The sequence below is a fragment of the Myotis nattereri genome, assembly GCF_964212035.1.
Source record: "Myotis nattereri genome assembly, chromosome: X".
Classification (NCBI taxonomy): domain Eukaryota; kingdom Metazoa; phylum Chordata; class Mammalia; order Chiroptera; family Vespertilionidae; genus Myotis; species Myotis nattereri.
The window spans coordinates 30326308-30345918 of NC_138078.1; positions in this window are offsets into that span (position 1 = coordinate 30326308).

Here is a 19611-nt window from a genome sequence, read left to right on the forward strand (position 1 = left end):
ATCCTTGTGTTTGGAGTCTTAGTCCTTATCTCCACTAGTCTACAATATCTTCTTAGTAAGTTTGGCTTTCTTCAGGCAACAGACCCTACTCAAATGGTCCTGGAGTCTATATATACTCTCTAGGTCAATGAGGAGCCACACACTTCAGCTCTGTTGCCCAAAACCAGTGGTTGCCATTGTGTGGCTTGACATCACAAACCCTCAGCTTGACCATCCAGGAGGTGCAGGGGTGGGAGAGGAGTTAGAAGTCTCTGATGTTCTGCTCATAGAAATGACACCTTCCTTATACCTCCTAATATTTTTTTCCAGGCTGATCTCTCCCCCTCTCTCTCTACCTCTCTCTCTCTCTCTCTCTCTCTCTCTCTCTCTCTCTCTCTTTCTCTCTCTCTCATTTCCTCTAGTTCAGTTATAGTCCAGCATATGTCAGGGAGGTCGTGTTTCTATAAGCCCCTTGCTATACTTCCCCGTCTTTTCAGTGGTCCATTCTACTATGTTCCCAATATTACCATCACCTAGTATTTTGTCTGTTGTTTTAATGCATGGTTTATTTTAGAATAGTTTCAGATTTACACAGAATTTGTGAAGATAATACCCATATACGCAATACTCAATTTCCCTTATTACTAATATCTTACCTTGTGGAGACACCAAAATGGCGCCATAGGTATACACCGGAAATTGCCGCCTTTTACAACCATTTCAAAAATACACCTAAAATTCAAAAAGATATCACCCAGAACCACAGGAAGGCTGGCTGAGTGGAAACTCTACAACTAGAAGGAAAGAGAAAAGCCCACTGAGAGTCAGAGGAGGTGCGAAAGTAAAGTGCAGATGTATGGAGGCCCACGCGGAAAGGGCTGTCAACTCAGGACCTGGTTGTCTTTTTCAATTGGGAGGGAGACACAATCTTCGGAACGCTCTGAACTCCAGTTTTGGTCGAGTCTCATGGGGCATAAGTGGTGAAACTGTACTGTCTGGCACTGGTCTTAACTCGAGGGCGGCTTTCTCTCAGAGGTGCTTGCAGGGATTACCGGGATACTGAGACACTGGCCCTCTTAGGGCAGGGCTGAGGGTCAGCCATAGCTGTTTGTTCCACCCTGTTGATTCCCTGAGACCCTGCCCCACCAAAGCACAGAGGCTTTTGCATATGAATGGCCCTGCCATTTGCAATCTTAAATTACCTAACAAACTACAACTGGGTCAGGTTGACCCAGAACATCCAAAAGAAGGCCCAAGTCCCCACAGCATCTTGCATTGCTTCACAGCTGGGCCTCATCTGGGCACCCCCAAATCCCAAACAAAAAAGAGGAATCTGCAGATTTCTTTATAGCTCCTGCTGGGTAGCCTCAGATAGAGGCTAAATTAGGACCTTTTTAGAGATCCAAGAGCCAGTGTACCCAGTGGTCAGAGTGGGACCATCCAGATTACAACTCCTCAGATCCATAAGGGACACATTCTGGGGGCAGACTGAGTTAGTGCCAAAGCCCCACTGAAGCAAGTCTTGCCCCTAAGGGTGTCTCCAGCACAGAAGTTCTCCCACTGTAGACACAGCTGATTCTCACATCCAATTGGCCTGGAGGTCAATTACTCCCAGTGATACGTACAACAATCAAGGCTTAACCAGAACAAGACTGCACAAAGCCCACAAAGGGGTACACCAAGGGTGCCCACCTCAGGTAATTGGGGAGGCTGAGCCACTGGGCCCTATAGGACACCTAGCACAGAAAGCCACTCTATGAACACAGTGAAGCATCACAAATGAGGAGACAAAGGAACAGGTCACAAATGCCAGAAATGGAGGAAAGCAAACTACAGGATACAGAGTTGAAAACCACACTTAAAAGGTTTTTCAAGAATTTTCTAGAAACTGCCGATAAATTTAGTCAGACCCTCAAGAAATGTAGTGAGACCCTCAAGGTTATGAAAAAGGACCAACTAGAAATTAAGGATACACTGACTGGAATAAAGAATATTATACAGCGTTCCAACAGCAGACTAGAGAATCACAAAAATCAAGTCAAAGATTTGAAATACGAAGAAGCAAAAAACACCCAACTGGAAAAACAAAAAGAAAAAAGAATAAAAAAATATTAAGATAGTGGAATGAGCCTCTGGGACAACTTCAAGCATACCAACATCTGAATTATAGGGGTGCCAGAAGAAGAGAGAGAGCAAGATATTGAAAACCTATTTGAAGAAATAATGACATAAAACTTACCCTACATGATGAAATAAATAGACTTACAAGTCCAGGAAGCACAGAGAACCCCAAACAAAAGGAATCCAAAGAGGACCACACCAAGACATATCATAATTAAAATGCCAAGAACAAAAAACAAAGAAAGAATCTTAAAAGCAGCAAGAGAAAAAAAGTCAGTTATCTACAAGGGAGTACCCATTTGACTGTCAGCTGATTTCTCAACAGAAACTATGCAGGCCAGAAGGGAGTGGCAAGAAATATACAAAGTGATAAATAGCAAGAACCTACAACCAAGATTACTTTACCCAGCAAAGCTATCATTCAGAATTGAAGGTCAGATAAAGAGCTTCACAGATAAGAAAAAGCTAAAGGAGTTCATCACCATCAAACCAGTATTATCTGATATGCTGAAAGGTATCCTTTAAGAAGAGGAAGAAGAAGAAAAGGGTAAAGATACAAATTGTGAACTACAAATACACATCTATCAAAAAATGAATCTAAAAATCAGGTGAATAAATAGTCTAATGAACAGAATAAACTGGTGAATATAATAGAATCAGGGGCATATAAAGGGAGTGGACTGACTATTCACCGGAGTGGGGAAGGGGTGTGGCGGGTGTGGGAAGACTCTGGACAAAAATTATACACCTATGGTAGAGGACAGTGGTGGGGGGGGGGGAGGTAAGGGCAGAGGGCGGTGTGGGAACCAAGTGGAGGGAAGCTATGGGGGGAAAAAAGAGGAACACCTGTAATAATCTGAACAATAAAGATTTAATTAAAAATAAAAATCTTACTTTGGTATGGTGCAACTGTAACATGAAGTGAACCATCAGTAAAACAGAGTGAAACCTCACATCTCTAGTATCTCCAATATCCAAGAGTGCAGTTGTAGACCAAGTTGTTCAAGGAAAAACTGTACGATTTGTAGAATAAAACTTCAGATCTTGACCTGACCATCCTTTCAATAGTTTAGCAATATTCAGTACTCTACCATTTAAAAAGGAAATCAAATTCATTATTATTCACTGCCAACACTAACACAACACCCTGTTCCTCATCACTGCTACCACCACCATCTATCCCCCCCCCCCCCCCCGCTCCAATCAAAACACACATTAAACATCAGCTTCTTTTCTTCCTTGACAGTATGAGAAAGTGTTAAGGAAAAAATTCCCATTCAGTCTTCACCTTGTCCTTATTCTATTTGTCTGGCTCATTATTGAATAGCCTGTCTGGTGCCCCAATTGAAGAATTCTACATTCCTCCCTTCTCACATGCCTCTCCCCTCCTTTGCTCCCTCCCCATCATCTGAAAACACGCAAAAAATACAAACACATTTCCTTTATACCCTTGCTGGTATTTATTCAAGGAGATCATTAATGTTTTTATCTCCTCATAATGCCCATTTCTGAAGCATTTTTTATAGAGGGATCCGCATTATTAAGTGTCTTCCTATGAGAGACCCTGGGTATCACCTGTGGTAGATGAACACTCCAGCACTTCTTCTTCTGCATTTGTTGGCTTGCTTACTGGAGGTGTTCCCCTTCCTGTAGTAAAATACAATTATCTGATTCTTTCTGTCTTTCTCCCTTTTTTTAAAAAAAAATACATTTTATTGATTTTTTACAGAGAGGAAGGAAGAGGGATAGAGAGTTATAATCATCGACGAGAGGGAAATGTTGATCAGCTGCCTCCTGCACACTCCTCACTGGGGATGTGCCCACAACCAAGGTACATGCCCTTGACCGGAATCAAACTTGGGACCCTTGAGTCCACAAGCTGATGCTCTATCCACTGAGCCAAACTGGGTAGTGCTGTCTTTCTCCTTCTTTTCTTTATTCAGCTTAAGGACCGAATTTACCATCGCCATTATCTTGGTTATGTAGTTTTTAAAACAAGTTAAACACAGAAAGAAATTGGTTTTGGGGAAGAAATTGGAAAATGAGTAGGAAAAGGACCTTCTCTTCTCCTTTTAAAGCTTCATAGAGAGGCTTGGCCAGGTTTGAAAACCCTGGGATCCAAATTCAACAGAACCCTGCAGCTCCCAGGAATTCCTGAATCTGCCGCCCGGTGCAAGAGACTGGAATGGCACATACTGCCTGCTTTCTTTCAGTCCCTAGCCTTCATTTCCCTTGGGTGATTCGGAAGCCTAGATACTTGACTTTTTTTCTGACAAATCTGTGCTTTTTTCTTGGACACTCTGTAACCTGTTTCAGTTAACAGTCTCAGAAGGGCTCATGTTCCCTCCCAGCACTGAGCTCGTGTGGAGCTAGCCAGCAGGATGTTGTCTACATATTGGAGTAGAACACATCCCAGGTTCTGTCCTAGGAACTTACACAGATCAGATGCTAGTGCTCCACTAAAAAGAGTAGGAGAGTTCTTGAACCCTTGTGTTGGGGTCCAACCCCAGCAGGTCCAGGGTTTCCCAAAGGTGTGAATGGAGTCGGCATAGAAGGAATGACATGGAGACAGCATTCAGTTGATCAGCAGCCTAGCCAGGTTCTCTAGCCAGGTTCTAGCCAGGTTCTAGCTAGGTTCTCCAGCCAGGTTCTGTCTTTATTCTCCTGTTACATCTGTATTCATACCAGTTGATTTTAATCCTATCCATTCTATCCCAAGGGTAAGGGTGTTTGCTATCTCCATTCCAAGGTCACTACTCTATTGTTCTGTTAAGCTACAAGGAAGTAACTGAAGATTATCCTAAGTAAAGATTATGTAACTTAAGCGTGATTGTTCGTAGTTAAAGTGATTAATTACCAGCCTGGCATTTAGTTAAGGGGCTTTATTCCCTCCCTTAGTTTTATTAATCCTTAACTCCAGGGAAAAATCCCCACCTGGAGAAACAACCTTTTTTGGAGAGGTGACTTTGGTTAAAACACATAGCACTAAGAAGGGGAGCAAACATATTAAGAACAGTATGCCATATAAGCCAGGTCCCTTGAAACATATGCTGTGCAGATGTTTCTTCCCTGCAGCGACTGTGTCAAGCAGCAAGGATGGACCAGCTTCTGGCACCCTTGGGGCAGTCTGGTCCAGGTGAATTGCTCCTTTGCCCCCGTAGTTGGGTTTTCCCATCTAAAGCAAAAAGAGGCTGGTTGGAAGGAGCTAATCTAAGGCAGAAAAAGGCATCTTTCAGATCTAGGCATGTAAACCATTCCGCCTCTGATGGAATGAGCCCCAGAAGTGTGTAGGGGTTTGGCAGCACAGAATGCAGGGTAATAACAGCCTCATTAACAGCCCGTAGATCCTGTACGGGATGGCAGTCTTTACTACTATGTTTTTTTACAGGCAAGAGAGGTGTGTTCCATGGAGACCTGCATCGTTTAATAAGTCCCCACTGAAGCAGCGGGTCGAAGTGGACCTGGATTCCTAGGAGTGCTTTCCTTGGAATTGGATATTGGCAGATTTTAACAGGCTGTGCCCCAGGCTTTAAGTTGATCAGTATCAGGGCGTGGTCCTTAGCCAGGCCTGGAGGATTCCCTTCTGCCCAGACCAACGGGAATTCTTTCTCTAATTCAGGTTCTAATGGTGAGGCCTTTGAAAGGGGGTATAAAGGCTCCATTCTTCCTCCCTTGGCACTGCTAGGGACAGGATCATTGGGGAGATCTCCTCACTTAGGCGAAGCTGTGCTGAGCCATCTGGAGTAAAAGTGATTTCTGCCCCCATTTTGGCTAAAAGGTTTCTACCCATTAGAGCAGTGGTTCTCAACCTTGGCTACACATTAGAATCACCTGGAAATCTTTTTAAAATCCTGATTTCTGGGCCTCATCCTCCGGGAATTCTGTTTCTTTGTTATGGGGTGGGGCCACAACATTAGTAACAAAGAAACAGAATTTCCGGAGGATGTGGCCCAAATATCAGGGTTTTAAAAAGATTCCCAGGTGATTCTAATGTGTAGCCAAGGTTGAGAACCACTGATCTAGAGACAACAGGGGTGGGCAAACTTTTTGACATGAGGGCCACAATGGGTTCTTAAACTGGACCGGAGGGCCGGAACAAAAGCATGGATGGAGTGTTTGTGTGAACTAATATAAATTCAAAATAAACATCATTACATAAAAGGGTACGGTCTTTTTTTTTTTTTTTAGTTTTATTCATTTCAAACGGGCCGGATCCTGCCCGCGGGCCGTAGTTTGCCCACGGCTGGACAAGTAGTTAGTTACCTACAAGGGAGCACCCATATGACTGTCAGCTGTCCTGGATTGTGAGAGGGATGTCTGCAGGGATTGGGCCTAAATTGGCAGTCTGACATTCTCCGAGTGGTCCCAGATTGGAGAGGGTGCAGGCCAGGTTGAGGGACACCAGGCCTCTAGTGTCACAAATAAAAGGACAGAAGAAATATCCAAAATAAGAGCTAAATGAAATGGAAGCAAGCACACTACTAGATACAGAGTTAAAAACAATGGTTATAAGGATGTTCAAGGAACTTAATGAGAATTTCAAGAATTTAGTGAAGCCTAGCTGGTTTGGCTCAATGGATAGAGTGTTGGACTGCAGACTGAAGGGTCCCAGGTTCGATTCTGGACAAGGGCACATGCCTGGGTTGTGGACTCAATCCCCATTAGGGGTGTACAGGAGGCATCAATCAATGATTCTCTCTCATTATTGATGTTTCTATCTCTCTCTCCCTCTCCCTTCCTCTCTAAAATCCATAAAATATATTTTTTTTTAAAAAAAGAATTTAGTGAGAATATCAAAGACATTAAAAAGGACCAGTCAGAAATAAAGGACAAACTAACTGAAATAAAGATTAATTTACAGGGAGTCAAAAGTAGAGTAGAAGATGCCAAGAATCAAATCAACAATTTGGAATATGAGGAAGCAAAAAGCACCCAATCAGAAGAGCAAAAAGAAAAAAGAATTAAAAAAAAATATGAAGATAGTGTAAGGAGCCTCTGGGACAACTTCCAGCATACCAACATTTGCATCATGGGGATGCTAGAAGGAGAAGAGTGATAGCAAGAAATTGAAAAACTACTTGAAGAAATAATGACAGAAAACCTCCCCTACCTGCTGAAAGAAATAGACTTACAAGTCCAGGAAGCACAGAATTCCAAACAAGAGGAACCAAAAGAGGCCCACAAGACACATCATAACTAAAATGCCAAGAGTTAAAGACAAAGACAGAATCTTAAAAGCACCAAGAGACAAGCAGTTAGTTACCTATAGGGGAGCACCCATATGACTGTCAGCTGATTTTTCAACAGAAACTTTTCAGGCCAGAGGGGAGTGGCAAGAAATATTCAAAGTGATGAAAAGCAAGGATCTACATTGAGAGTACTCTACCCAGCAAAGCTCTCATTTAGAATTGAAAGTCAGATAAAGAGCTTCACAGATGAGAAAAAGCTACAAGAGTTCGTCACCACCAAACCAGTACTACATGAAATGTTGAAGGGTATTCTTTAAGAACAGGAAGAGGAGGAGGAGGAGGAGGAGGAGGAGGAGGAGGAGGAGGAAATGTGAACAATAAAATGGCAATAAATGCATATCTATTGACAATTGAATCTAAAAATCAAATACACAAACAAGGAATCTAATGAACAAAACAAACTGATGAATACAATAGGACCAGAGGCATGGAAACATGGAATAGACTTATGAATCTCAGAGGGAAGGGGGGAGGGGGGTGGTAAGTGATTAATCAAAGAACCTATTTGCATTACCCATGGATATAGACAATAGCATGGTGAAGGCCTGGGGTGGGGGTGGGGTATCTGGGTGAAGGAGTGAAATGGGGGGTGGAAGGGGGGAAACCTGTAATACTCTCAACAATAAAGATTAAAAATAATAATAATAATAATAAAGAAAAATGAACTAATTATAGATGCCAATGTATGGATGAATATAAAACAGTATGTTGAATGAAAGAATCCATGTACAAAATTATGTACACTGTATAATTTCAATCTGGTAAAGTTCAGGACTAGGCAAAACTTATCCCTGCTCTTAGAAACAAACAGTGTTTGCTTATGGGTTCTGTGATTGACTAAAAGCAGTCATGAAGAAGCTTCCTGGGGAGATGGAAATGTTTTATATTTTAACTATGGTCATGTTAACATTTGAAAAAGAAACAAATCAACTTCTATACTTAAACATAAGCATTTCAATGTGTTTAAATCTTAAGAGAAAAAATATAAAATGTTTATCAGTGATTGACAACACATTTAAGCTCTATCTTGATGGCTCTTTCTTCTTATCTTAAATTTACTCCTATATCTCTTATTTTGCAAACTCTTTCCATGACTGTAGGAAAAACATTGGACTAGGTACAGATAATATGTGTTTCATCCTAGATTTATCACTTATTAGGTTGGTGATCTTGGGGAAATTTCAAAGTATCGTATATCTATAGACTATTAAAGATGAGGAAAAGTGTAAGGTGCATAAGAAGGTTTGAACTGAATTAGAAATTTCATGTTGAATTCCCTGTGGGCCTCCTGGATAAAGTGCAATAGAAACTTCTTTAATCCCTTAATAGTGAGAATTAAAACTTTAAGCTTACTTGGAATGTCATCTGAACTTACAGCAAATTGCCCAGAGTTTTATGAAAGCTTTTCTTTCTTTGGTCATACCCAAGGCTAATTGACTGTAAGTTTGGATTGGCACATCCTTTAGAAATACAATCTAACTCAGTATCACCTTTCCTCTTGATATAAACACTCAATCTGTAAGAAGATATTGGATGATGATATTAGAGGAAGAAAAATATCATTGACAGTTTGAGGTTTCTTTCTTTCATGAGATAAAATGATATTGCTCTATAGAAACATCTGTGCCTTTCTTAAAGTGGTATAGTACACAATAGCCCTGAATAGGTATTGGCAATAGACAAAATTTTCTTGGGAAATTGCATTCAAGTAACAAACAAGTTCATGTGACTATAGCCATTCATTTCTTAAGAAGGAAATTTTTTCCCCTTCAATGTTCCTTTCACATAGTCTTTGAAGAATCTAATTTATCCAATCACATTGAAGAACATATCTCGCTGTCGATAAATTTTTGAGCATCTTCTAGCTATAAGAAGGCCCTTGTGACCTAATGCAGTATAATATTCAGACAGGATAGTAGTTTTCCATGTGGAAAAAATGTCTTTCTTTATAGTCAGTTTCCTTGTTAAATCAAATACAATAACTATATTTGAGCCTTGTCATTCCATTGTAACTAGGTCCACCTGTTCAGTACTTTCATAATCTATAAAAATCTTAACAATTTGGCTATATATTGTTGATTGTCTATCCTGTATTTTGTTGGACTTATAAAATTATGTTATTAAAGACTTGAACATCCTCATATGAGACAAAAACAAATAATATTAAATTTGCAAAACTACTTTTTACTTCAAGATAGTCAGGTAAGAAGTTCTAAGTAAAATAGAAAACACAGTCTTAGAGTTAGACATTTTTCTGTTTCAAATAATCCAAATAACCTCAGATTACTTTCTTTTTAGGGTCTTTTCAGCCCTTCTACATTGTTTTTGTTTTAGATGTTTAAAACTTTTTTTAAGATTACAGTTTTTTATTTATATTTACATCCCTGTTTATCTCATCTCTATTTTCCCTTTATCATCATTTAAACTGTCACCTGCATCTCAAATGGAGCCTTGTTACTTGTTAGTTCATCAGAAGCTCTTTAATCAAGTCCAACGGTCTCATGTGTAGTCCCAAATCCATTATCAAACAATATATATGTAGAATAGCTTGTTATTAAATTGGCATTGAAAATTTAACAATTTTGATTAAAAAAGGAAAGACAGTATGTTCTAAAATTGCTTTCTTAAGCATGTACATTATAATAATTTTGCTTTATTCAACTTTCAGTATTGCCACTTTTTTCCCTGAGAATCCTTTCCAAATAAAATAAAATCTAGAAGTGAAAATATAACCGCTTCCTGATTAAATAGTTTTGTTTTTTCCCCCTCAATATATAACTGCTTCCTGGTCTGGGGAGCAGATGCTCTGCACATTCAAGATAAATTGTAAAATTGTGGAAGGTCATAGCTGGGGATATCTCCGAGATTATGACCTTCAGTTTGTGTCATCACTGAGGCAGACATGTCCTGAGCCTTATCCCAGGGCAGATAGAAGGAGCAACTAAATCAAATAACATCCACCCAGAACTGGCAAAGTAGACACAGCTGGTGAGACAATTAGCAGCTGGGAAGGGCAGAGAATGCCTGGAGAATGGTAAAATTGGGGATCTGGGCTGGAGAGTGTTGTGAGATCTCTGAGCCCAGAGGGTCAGAAGGAAGCCGCACAGCTGCCATGTGCTTTGGGGACAGGCGTAACATCTGACTGTGGAAAGGAAGTCCACAGGGCTGCTGGCAGAAGGGGAGTCTAGATCTAAGTCCACAGCCATGAGAGGCTGAGCCTAGACGAGGCAACCTGAACAACTGCCCAAGCCATGCAGTGCCAAGGGAGAGAAACTCGCAGTGGCACAGTTGTTTCCCCTCTTTTTGGTCTTTGCTTTTTATTCACTGAACCCAGTTCATAGGATCTTTCAAATACAATCATTCACCCGTGGCTGAGGTACAGGTGGATGTGCGGGCTTGTGGAGTCTGGGGAGAGGCTGGGGAGAAGAGCAGGTTGGGGAGGGTGGCCAGGAGTCTGGCACTGGGACATACTTGACACTCCGAACCTAAGCAGCCATTTTCTCTTGAAGAGATAACCCCTCCCTGCAGTCTCCAGGCAACAAATACAGCCACATCCAGACTACACCCTGAGTGTTACAAAGTATACAAAAAAAAAAAAATCTGAATAGAACCCTTAGGGACTGGGCTGAAGAGAGGCCCTTTAGTCCTGGAAAGCGATATGGCAACCTCCCCAACTATAGCCCTGTTGGAAACAGTTGCTTGAGAGATTAAGATTGAAAGTGGGCAGATAGGCTAAGAGGTCAGATTGGTCCACCCTGCTGGCAGTCAAGGTGGTGGAGATAGACCAGTGATGGCGAACCTATCACACGCATGTCAGAGGTGACACGTTAACTCATTTTTTTGGTTGATATTTCTTTGTTAAATGGCATTTAAATATATAAAATAAATATCAAAATATAAGTCTTTGTTTTACTATGGTTGCAAATATCAAAAAACTTCTATATGTGACACGGCACCAGAGTTAAGTTAGGGTTTTTCAAAATGCTGACATGCCAAGTTCAAAAGGTTTGCCATCACTGAGATAGACACAAACAGAGGAGTGGTGGTCCACTTGGAACGTCAACATGGTGCTGACTACCTAATAGGAAACTGAGAAGTGGCAGGCAGTACAGAGGAAAAGGATCTTAAACCAGGCCTCATGGGGCATTAAAACTCCATGAAAATGAACAACACTTCACTTTTTTATTTTATTTTATTATTATTTTGTTATCTCTTTTTTCTTTTTTCTTTATATTATTTGTTTTTTTCTTTTTGCTTCATTTTTTATTTCTTTTTGCATTATTTTTTTCACCATTCTATTTTTATTGTTTTATCCTATTTTTATTTTAAATTTTTTTATTTTATAATTTGTTTTCTTTATTGATTAAGGTATTACATATGTGTCCTTATTCCCCCATTGTCCCCCACCACACTCCCATTCATGCCCTGACCCCCCTGGTGTCTGCATCTATTGGTTATGCTTATATACATGCATACAAGTCTTTTGGTTGATCTCTCCCCCTTACCCCCACCCTCCCCTACCTTCCCTCTGGGATTTGAGCATCTGATCGATGTTTCTGTCTCTGGATATGTTTTTGTTCATCAGTTTATGTTGTTCATTATAATCCACAAATGAGTGAGATCATGTGATATTACTCTTTCTCTGACTGACTTATTTCACTTAGCATAATGCTGTCCAGGTCCATCCATGCTGTTGCAAATGGTAGGAGTTACTTCCTTTTTACAGTAGCATAGTATTCCATTGTGTAGATGTACTACAGTTTTTAATCCACTCATATGCTGATGGGTACTTAGTCTGTTTCCAAATCTTAGCTATTGTACATTGTGCTGCTATGAACATAGGGGTGCATATATCCTTTCTGATTGGTGTTTCTAGTTTTTTGGAATATATACTTAGAAGTGGTATCACTGGGTCAAATGGGAGTTCCATTTTTAGTTTTTTGAGGAAGCTCCATACTGTTCTCCACAGTGGCTGCACCAGTCTCCATTCCCAACAGCAGTGCATGAGGGTTCCTTTTTCACTGCATCCTCGCCCGCACTTGTCATTTGTTGATTTGTTGATGATAGCCATTCTGACAGGTATGAGATGGTACTTCATTCTCATTTTGATTTGCATCTTTCAGATGATTTGTGACTTTGAGCATGTTTTCATGTCTCTTGGCCTGCTGTGTGTCCTCTTTCAAAAAGTATCTATTTAGGTCCTTTGCCCATTTTTTTGCTTAGATTGTTTATCTTCCTTTTGTTAAGTTGTATGAGTTCCCTTTATTTTGGAGATTAAACCCTTATCAGAGATAACATTGTCAAATATGTACTCTTATGCAGTGGGCTTTCTTGTTGTTTTGTTGATAGTTTCTTTTACTGTGCAGAAGATTTTATTTTGATGTAGTCCCATTTGTTTATTTTCTCTTTTGTTTCCATTGCTTTAGGAGCTGTATTGGTGAAGATATTGGTTCCACATATGTCTGAGATTTTGCTGCCTTTGTATTCCTTTAAGATTTTTATCGTTTCCAGTCTTATGTTTAAGTTCTTTATCCATTTGAGGGTTTTTTTGTGTGTGTGTGTATGGTGTAAGTTGGTGGTCTAGGTTCATTTTTTTTTTTTTTTTGCATGTATCTGTCCAATTTTCCCAACACCATTTATTGAAGAGACTGTCGTGACTCCATTGTATGCTCTTGCCTTCTTTGTCAAATATTAATTGAGCGTAATGGTTTGAGTCATTTTCTGAGTTCCCTGTTCTATTCCATTGGTCTATATGTCTGTTCTTGTGTAAGTACCAGGCAGTTTTGAGAAAGTGGCTTTGTAATATAGCTTGATATCTGGTACTATTATCTCTCCAACTTTGTTATTCTTTATCAGGGTTGCTGTGGCTGTTTGTTTTTGTGTGTGTGTGTGTTTTTTTTAACTCCATATAAATTTTTGGAGAGTTTGTTCTAGCTCTGTGAAATATGCCATTGGTATTTTAATGGGGATTTCATTGGATCTATAGATTGCTTTGGGTAGTATGGACATTTTAATGATGTTGATTCTACCAATCTAAGAACACGGAATATTCTTCTACTTGCTGATATCTTCTATCTTTCTTTTTCAGTGTCCTGTAGTTTTCTGAGTACGGGTCTTTTAACTCCTTAGTTAAGTTTATCCCTATGTATCTTAATTTCTTTTGTTGCAATGGTAAATGCGATTTTTTTTTTTTTTAGTTTCTCTCTCTGTGAGCTCATTATTGGTGTATAAAAATGCCATAGATTTCTGGGTGTTAATTGTGTATCCTGTTGTGTTGCCAAATTCATTTATTAAATCTAGTAGTTTTTTTTAATGTAGTCTTTAAGGTTTTCTATGTACACTATCATGACAGTTTTACTTCTTCTTTTCCAATTTGGATACCTTTTATTTCTTCTTCTTGTCTAATTGCTATGGCTAACACTTCCAATACTTTATTGAACAGGAGTGGTGTAAGTGGGCATCCCTTTCTTTTTTTCTGTTCTTAAGGGAAATGGTTTTTAGTTTTTGCCCATTATGTATGATGTTGGCTCTGCTTGTCATATAAGGCTTTTATTATGGTGCATATTATCCCTTTCTTCCTACTTTGCTGAGAGTTTTTATCAAAAATAGGGACTTTGGAGGAGAAACCAAGATGGCGGCACAGGTAAACACCGGAAATTTCTGCCTCCCACAACAACTTCAAAAATACAACAAAAAAACAAAATGGACATCATCCAGAACTACAGGAAGGCTGGCTGAGTGGAAATTCTACAACTAGAAGGAAAGAGAAAAGCACACTGAGACCCAGAGGAGATGCGGAAGTAAAGTGCAGAGGGACGGAGGCTTGAGCGTGCGCGGAAAGGGGCTGGCACCTGAGGACGAGGCTGTCTTTTTGAATGGGGAGGGAGTCACAAGCTCCCGACTGCTCTGAACTCCAGTTCCAGGAAGTCCCTATGGACCCAGGATTCATACGGGGAGAAACTGGACTGTCTGGAAGCAGGCAGAACTCGGAACTTGAGGGCGGCTTTCCCGCAGAGGTGCTTGCAGCAATTACAGGGACACTGAGACGCAGGGCTGAGGATCAGCCATAGCTGCTTGCTCCGACCTTTGATTCCCTGCGACCCCGCCCCACCCAGGCTGCAGCAGAGGCTTTTGCATATGAATGCCCTGGCCCTTTGCAACCTGAAAATTACCGAAAAAATTGCAGCTGGGCCAGACAGACCCAGAACTTCCAAGAGAAGGCCAAGGTCCCACAGCAGCTTGCATTGCTTCACAGCTGGGCCCCATCTGGGCACCTCCAAACTCCAAAAAAGGAAAGGGAATCTGCAGTTCTCTTCATAGCTCCTGCTGGGTAACCTCAGGCAGAGGCTAAATTAGCACCTCCTTAGATCCAAGAGCCAGTGTACCCAGTGGCCAGAGTGGGACCATCCAGATTACAACTCCTCAGATCCATAAGGGACACACTCAGGGGGCAGACTCAGTGAGCACTAAAGCCCCACTGAAGCAAGTCTTGCCCCAGAAGGGTATCTTCAGCACAGAAGTTCTCCCACTGCAGACACAGCTGATTCTCACTGCCAATTGGCCTGGAGGTCAATTCCTCCCAGTGATACTACAACAATCAAGGCATAACTACAACAAGACTGTGCACAAAGCCCACAAGGGGGTGCACCAAGATTGTCCACCTCAGGTAACCGGGGAGGCTGAGCCACTGGGCCCTACAGGACACCTAGCACACAAAACCACTCGACCAACACAGGGAAGCATAAAAAATGTTGAGACAAAGAAACAGGTCACAAATGACAGAAATGGAGGAAAGCAAATGACTGGATATAGAGTTCAAAACCACATTTATAAGGTTTTTCAAGAATTTTATTTAAAACTGCCGATAAATTTAGTGAGACCCTGGAGGATATGAAAAAAGACCAACTAGAAATTAAGCATACACTGACTGAAATAAAGAATAATATACAGAGATCCAACAGCAGACAAGAGGATCCCAAGAATCAAGTCAAAGATTTGAAATACGAAGAAACAAAAATACCCAACTGAAAAAGAAAAAAAGAAAAAAGAATCCAAAAATATGAAGATAGTGTAAGGAGCCTCTGCGACAACTTCAAGCGTACCAACATCAGAATTATAGGGGTACCAGAAGAAGAGAGAGGGCAAGATATTGAAAACCTATTTGAAGAAATAATGACATAAAACTTCCCCTGCCTGGTGAAAGAAATAGACTTACAAGTTCAGGAAGTACAGAGAACCCCAAACAAAAGGAATCCAAAGAGGACCACATCAATACATATCATAATTAAAATGCCAAGAGCAAAAGACAAAAAGAGAATCTTAAAAGTAGCAAGAGAAAAAAAGTCAGTTACTTACAAGGGAGTACCCATACGACTGTCAGCTGATTTCTCAACAGAAACCCTGCAGGCCAGAAGAGAGTGGCAAGAAATATTCAAATTGATGAATAGCAAGAACCTACAACCAAGATTACTTTATCCAGCAAAGCTATCATTCAGAATAGAAGGTCAGATAAAGAGCATCACAGATAAGAAAAATCTAAAGGAGTTCATCACCACCAAGCCAGCATTATATGAAATGCTGAAAGGTATTCTTTAAGAAGAGGAAGAAGAAAAAGGAACTCTGACCATTTGCCACAGCATGGATGGAACTGGAGAGCATTATGCTAAGTGAAATAAGCCAGTCAGAGAAGGATAAACACCACATAATCTCACTCATTTGTGGATTATAGAGAACAACATAGACTGATGAAAAGGGACAGACCCAAAGACTGAGAAACAGCGATCAGGCTATCAATCCCCAGAAGGAATGTAGGGGAGGACGGGGGTAAGGGAAAGAGATCAACCGAAGGACTTGTATACATGTATATAAGCCAAACCAATGGACATGGACAACAGGGGGATGGGAGTATGAGTTTGTGTGTGGGGGGGAGGTTAGGGGTTAATGGGGGGGATGTGGACGCAGTTGTAATACCTTAACTAATAATAATAATAAAAAAAGATCTAAAGCAATCTCCTTTATAGAGCATACCAATTTAAAATACAACTATTGTAACACTGACCCAATTTCAACTATTATATCTACAGAAATAAAGTCCTACAAAAATATAGGTACAGACTGTGAATATTTAACTAATGGCATAGAATCTTAAGATTAAATTCACTGTTGTAACGACCTCCCCAAAAAACTATTATTTAGAAATGCTGTTTCATTACATTTGAATGGTAAAAATAAACTCTCTCAAGGATTTAAAAAAAAAAATAGGGACTTTGCTGAATGCTTTTTCTGCATCAATTGATATGATCATGTAGTTTTTGTATTTCAATTTGTTTATGTGATGTATCACATTTATTGATTTGCGAATATTCTACCAGCCTTGCATCCCCAGAGTAAATCCTACTTGGTCATGGTGGATGATCTTTTTAATGTATTGCTGGTTGCTATTTACTAATATTTTGTTGAGGATTTTAGCATCTATGTTCATCAGGGATATTGGTCTGTAATTCTCTTTCTTTATAGTGTCTTTATCTGGTTTTGGGATTAGGGTAATTTTGGCTTCATAGAAAGAGCTTGGAAGTGTTCCTTCCTCTTGAATATTTTGGAATAGTCTGAGGAGGATCAGTGTTAGTTGTTCTTTGACTGTTTAGTAAAACTCCTCCGTGAAGCCATCCAGACCAGGGATTGAATTTAGGAAATGAAACTAGTTAAAATATAGGGAGAAGAAATATAGAGCAAGAGAGGAGATGAAATAAAAAAAAAAATTGACCAGAGAAGAAAGAGAAAAGAGAAGGGGGCATGGAGTAGGAGCAGGGAAGAGGAAATTAGATATATGAATAAGCCAACAGAGACTACAAAATAATAACACATCAATAAAGCAGATCAAGAAGATCAATTTTCAACAAGGGGTAAAAAAAAAAGAGAAAAAATAACGTGGGGACAGGAGAAGAAAAAACAGGATGAAAAATGGGGAAGCAAGGAAGAAAAGGGTGAAAAAAAGTACGATAAAATAAAATAATAATAAAAATAGAATAATGAAAAAAAATACTATTTTTTTTAATTTAAATAAACAAAAAAGTGAAGTGTCATTTGCTTTAGCTGAGTTTTAATGCCCCTTGGGGCCTTGTTTAGGATCCCATTCTTCTGTACTTTCTGCCAATTCTGTGCTTACTGTTAGGTAGTTAGGTGCTGACCACTGTCTTCAATATTTAGCTCTATGTTGAAGCTCCAAGTGATCCACCGATACTCTGTTTCTGTCTCCACAGACTTTGGCTGCAAGCAGACAGGATCAATCTGCCTTCCCTTTGCCTGTCTGCCAGCTGTCAATGTTAATCACTCAAGCATCTGTTTCCATCAGAGCTTTAGGTGTGGGTGGTGCTGTTTTGCTTTTGGGGAATCAGTTGGATGGATTTTTTTCCCTGACCCTTAGCTACTCCTCCAAGAGTGGCCCAAAATATTATTTTGGCCGTGATTGGCCCAAGATCCTTCTATGGAGACCAATGGGGTTAGCTGGCAACCTGGAGTTTTTATCAGTCTGATTCCCATAATAGTGAGGCTGTCCAGTCCCTCTTCCCACCCAGTCACTGAGGGCTCTTTGGAGCTATTTCAGAGCCTTTGTTTCCTTTGTATGGCTCAAAATGCAAGCAGGGTGTGGCAAACTGTAATCCCTGTCTTGAGGCTACTGGGAGAGGCTAGCTCTTCAGGAGAGAAATGACCACTTAGGTTTGGGAGGTTAGGAATGTCCCAATGCTGGATTACTGGTCACATCTCCCTGCCCTGCTTTGCTCCACAGACTCTCCTCAGTTGCCACAAATATGTGCTTCTACCTGCACAGCAACCTCTGGTGAGCGTTTGCAATTGAAAAGACCTATATACTAGGTTTAGCGAATAAAAGCAAAGACAAAACAGAGGCAACACAACCACAAAACTGCAGGTTTCTCTCCTCCCTCCCCCAGCACCTCACTGCTCAGACTGCTTTTCAAGCTGCTTTTTGGGGCACAGCTCCTCATGGCTGTGGTCTTAGTTCTAGATTCCCCAGCTGCCAGCAGCCCTGTGGCTTTTCCTTTTCAAAGTTGGATATTATCCCTGTCACCAAAAGACGTGACTTTGGTGCAATGCAGCTTCCTCCGCACCCTCTCTCCTGGTGATCCTGTGTCCCCTCTCCAGCCCATATCCCCGTTCCTACCATTCTCCAGGCGTCCTCTGCCCCTCCTTGTTGTGAATTGTCTCCTCAGCTGTGTCCAATTTGCTAATTCTGGGTGGAAGTTCTCCCATTTAGTTGCCTTTCTACTCTGGCCCCCGGACAAGGTGCACGACACATCTGTCTATTTGGTTGCCATTTTTTTTCATCTCCCACTCCTGCATCCGCATTCACCCATTGATGCTGCTTTGATGTGGGTTTCTTTTATTAGCATAAATGTAGGTCATGTTTTCTTGTCCATTCAGCTTCACTATGTCTTTTGATTGAAGCATTTAATCAATTCACATTTAAGGTTATTATTGATAGGTCCTTATTTATTGCCACTTAAATTCTTTATGCCTATGATTTTCTCTTTCTCTTTCTTCTTACTATAGCAGTCCCTTTAACTATAACTTCTTGCAATGCTGGTTTGGTGGTGATAACTGCTTTAGCCTTTTTTTTTTTTTTGTCTGGAAAGCTCTTTATTACACCAGCTCTTTTGAATGATAGCCTTCCTTAATATAGTAGCCTTTGTTTCAGATTCTTGCTTTTTATTACCTTGAATACTTCATGCCGTTTCCTTATGAACTGTAAAGTTTATGATGAAAACTCAGCTGGCATCCTTATGAAAACTCCTTTGTAAGTATCAAATTGCTTTTCTCTTGCTGCTTTTAAGATTCTCTGTCATTAGCCCTTGGAATTTTAATTATAATATGTCTTGGTGTAGACCTGTTTAGGTTTTTCTTGCTTGAGACTCTCTGTGCCTCCTGAACTTGTATGACTTTTTCCTTCACTAGGTTAGAGAAGTTGTCTGCCATTGTCTTCAAACAGATTCTCTATCTCTTGCTCACTTTCTTCATCTTCTGGTACTCCAATAATGCAAATATTTTTACAGTTCATGTTGTCCCATAGCGCCCTTAAGCTGTCCTCCTGTTTTTAATTTTTGGTTCTCTGACTGAGTGATTTTTTCTACCTTGTCTTCTAATTCACTGATCTAATCCTTGGCTTCTCATCTGCTATTTATTCCTTCCAATGTCTTCTTTATTGCTGTTATGTCATTCTTCATTTCTGACTTGTCATTTTTCATAG